Source organism: Manihot esculenta, chromosome 13, assembly GCF_001659605.2.
Source record: "Manihot esculenta cultivar AM560-2 chromosome 13, M.esculenta_v8, whole genome shotgun sequence".
NCBI lineage: Eukaryota > Viridiplantae > Streptophyta > Magnoliopsida > Malpighiales > Euphorbiaceae > Manihot > Manihot esculenta.
Genome location: NC_035173.2, coordinates 11193273 through 11196991, shown reverse-complemented (window position 1 = coordinate 11196991; position 3719 = coordinate 11193273).

The following is a 3719-nucleotide window of genomic DNA, read 5'->3' as shown; positions in this document are numbered from 1 at the left end:
TAGGGCAATGTCTAGTAGGGCTAGCAGAGAAAGAGCAGCAAGAGACCCTAGAAGGTCTCTGGATCTGGGTAGAAGCAGATCAGTGAGGGGAACAGTTCAGGGAGGAATGTCCGAAGACATGGGGGATGATATGGATGTAGAGCAGAGGAGGGATGGCAGTCTGGGAGTTAGCATGTCAGAAGAGGGAATGGGAGAGTCCCAAGGAGGCACTCAGGCCTCGGGATTTGTTCAGCCACCCCACTACCCACACTTCTCACAAAATCCCGGGTATTCGATGGGAGGTACATCGGATTACCCTAGCTTCACCTTATCCCACACAGATGCCATACCCACCCTACTACCCACCATATTCACAGTACCCAATATATCCACCCCCACCTTACTATCCAAATACAGCAAACCCTACCTCAGAAAATGTTGCACCTCCTCCACCATCAGCAGAACCCACAGTTCCAGCAACCCATATGCCTAAGCCTAACTCATCTGGTGGGAGCAAGGTCAAGATGACCGACTATATGAAGCTGGGTGCTCCCCAGTTTGAAACCGATGATGACCCGTTTGTGTACCTTGAGAGGGTCAAAACAATTACAGATGAGATAGGGGCGGATGACAGTATAGCCATTCAGATGGCTGGGTTCACATTAAAATGCAAAAAGGCCCGTGAGTGGTTTAAGAACTATGTGAGCCCAAGGTTGGACAGCCTATCATGGGAGGAGTTTGCAAATGAATTTGCAGGATGGGCTTTTCCTGACAGTTCAAGAGAATTGAAGATGATCGAGTTTGAACAGTTAAGGCAGACAGAGGAAATGAGTGTAGAGGAGTACACCGACAGGTTCTTGGAGCTGTTGCCGTTTGCAGGGCAAACTCTTGACACAGACCAGAAGAAGTCAAGGAGGTATATCATGAAACTTCACTCCAGGTATTCCTCCTTGATCCAGTCCGCAGATAGGGAGAGCTTCCATGCCATAGTAGATATGGCTAGGAGGATGGAGGCTAGTGCTATCATCGAGGGGAAAGTCAAGCAGTCAGTGGCACAGCCTTCTGGTTCTAAGACTCCAAGCTCTTCTTCAATGAGTGCAGCAGCTTCAGGTAGTAAAAAGTGGGACAGAGGCCCTAGGAAGTCGAAGAAGAATAAGTTCTGGAACAAGGTTAAGTACAGTCTGGGATTTGGAGGTGGCTCAAGCTCTGGTGCGGATAATACAGTTTGTGCAAGGTGTGGTAAGCCACACAGGGGAGTATGTCGGTTTGGGATGACAGCCTGTTACAGATGTGGTCAGGAGGGGCATATATCTCGAGAATGTCCAAGAGCAGCCCCGATGGCACAGTCCCAGCAGACAGCTTCAGGTAGTGTTGCGTAGCCAGCAGCTCCAGCCACGACTCAGGCCAGTGGCAGAGGTAGAGGGAGAGGGGCAGCCTCTTCTTCAGCGGGTTTCAGAGGTGAAGGTCCATCAGCTCCAGCACGGATCTTCACAATGACACAGCAGGAGGCAGATGCATCTAACACCGTGGTGGCAAGTAACTTAGTCATTGGTTGTTCAGATGTGTATGCCTTGATGGACCCTGGTGCATCTCATTCTTTTATTGCTCCGAGAGCCGTTGAGAGATTGGGGTTGATGATCTCTGGGTTAGAGTGTCCTCTCTGGGTCAGTGGACCCAAGTGTGATCCATCAGTGGCAGAGTCAGTCTGCCAGTGTAGTCCTGTGTTTGTTGAGGGAAGATGCTTGTCCGCCGACCTTGTGGTTCTAGACTTGACAGATTTTGACGTCATTCTAGGGATGGACTGGTTATCTACCCATGGTGCTACCTTGGACTGCAGGGACAAGGTAGTCAGGTTCAGAGGTCAGGATGGGTCAGAGGTAGTCTTCAGAGGAGACAGGAGGGGTACACCTAGAGGTCTGATATCAGCTCTTCAGGCTCGTAGGTTGCTTAGGAGGGGATGTCAGGGGTATTTGGCTCATGTGAGAGAGCTTAGCAGTCAGGTTAGAGAGCCCGCCTCGGTGCCGGTGGTCAGAGAGTTTTTGGATGTGTTCCCAGACGAACTGCTAGGTTTACCACCTGCTAGGGAGATAGAGTTCGAGATAGAACTGATGCCTGGAACTCGACCGATATCTATCCCTCCTTATAGGATGGCACCAGCAGAGTTGAAGGAATTGAAAGAACAGTTGCAAGAGCTGGTAGACAAGGGCTTCATCCGACCGAGTACCTCATCCTGGAGTGCTCCAGTCTTGTTTGTCAGAAAGAAGGATGGATCCCTTAGACTTTGCATCGACTACAGGCAGTTGAACAAAGTCACTACCAAGAACAAGTACCCATTGCCAAGGATCGACGATCTATTCGACCAGCTAGCAGGAGCGGGTTGTTTCTCAGAAATAGATCTGAGATCGGGGTACCATCAGCTGAGGATCAAAGAAGAAGATGTGCCAAAGACAGCTTTCAGGACCAGATATGGGCATTTTGAGTTCCTTGTAATGCCGTTCGGGTTAACCAATGCCCCTGCAGCATTCATGGATCTTATGAACAGAGTGTTTAACTAGTACCTGGATCACTTCGTTATTGTCTTCATAGATGATATCTTAGTGTATTCCAGGAATGCAGAGGAGCATGCCCATTATCTGAGGTTGGTTCTACAGACCTTGAGGGAGCATGGCTTGTATGCCAAGTTCTCCAAGTGTGAGTTCTGGCTGAGGAGCATTTCATTCTTGGGGCATGTTGTGACAGAAAATGGGATAGAGGTGGACCCCAAGAAGGTAGAAGCTGTGGCTAACTGGCCTAGACCCACTTCAGTGACAGAGATTAGAAGTTTCTTGGATTTGGCAGGTTACTACAGGAGGTTCGTCCAGGACTTCTCAAAAATTGCAGCTCCTTTGACCAGACTAACCAGGAACAATCAAAAGTTTGTGTGGACCGACCAGTGCGAAGAGAGTTTTGAAGAGCTTAAGAAGAGGTTGACTTCAGCACCAGTGTTAGCCCTGCCATCTAGTGATGAGGACTTTACAGTCTTCTGTGATGCGTCCCGTGTGGGACTAGGTTGTGTGTTAATGCAGAATGAAAGGGTGATTGCTTATGCTTCTAGACAGCTGAAGAAGCATGAGTTGAATTACCCCACACATGACCTGGAGATGGCAACAGTAATCTTTGCACTCAAGATGTGGAGGCACTACCTCTATGGGGTTAAATGTGAGATCTTCACGGATCATAAGAGCCTACAGTACATCCTGAGTCAAAGAGATTTGAATTTGAGACAGAGGAGATGGGTAGAGCTGCTGAGTGACTATGATTGCAAGATTCAGTACCATCCGGGTAAGGCAAATGTTGTGGCAGACGCCCTAAGCCGGAAGTCACTAGGCAGTTTATCCCACATCACGGCTGAGCGGAGACCGGTGGTGAAGGAGTTTTACAAGCTCATTGATGAAGGTCTACAGTTGGAGTTGTCTGGTACAGGTGCCTTGGTAGCCCAGATGAGAGTGGCACCCGTGTTTCTGGAGCAGGTGGCTCATAAACAGCATGAGGACCCAGAGTTAGTGAAGATTGCCAGGACTGTTCAGTCAGGCAAAGATAGTGAGTTCAGATTCGACAGCAAAGGGATCCTCCGCTACGGGAGCAGACTATGTGTACCAGATGATATAGGGCTAAAAGGAGACATTATGAGAGAGGCTCATAATGCAAGATACAGCGTTCACCCCGGAGCCACCAAGATGTATTAAGGTCTGAAGAAGGTT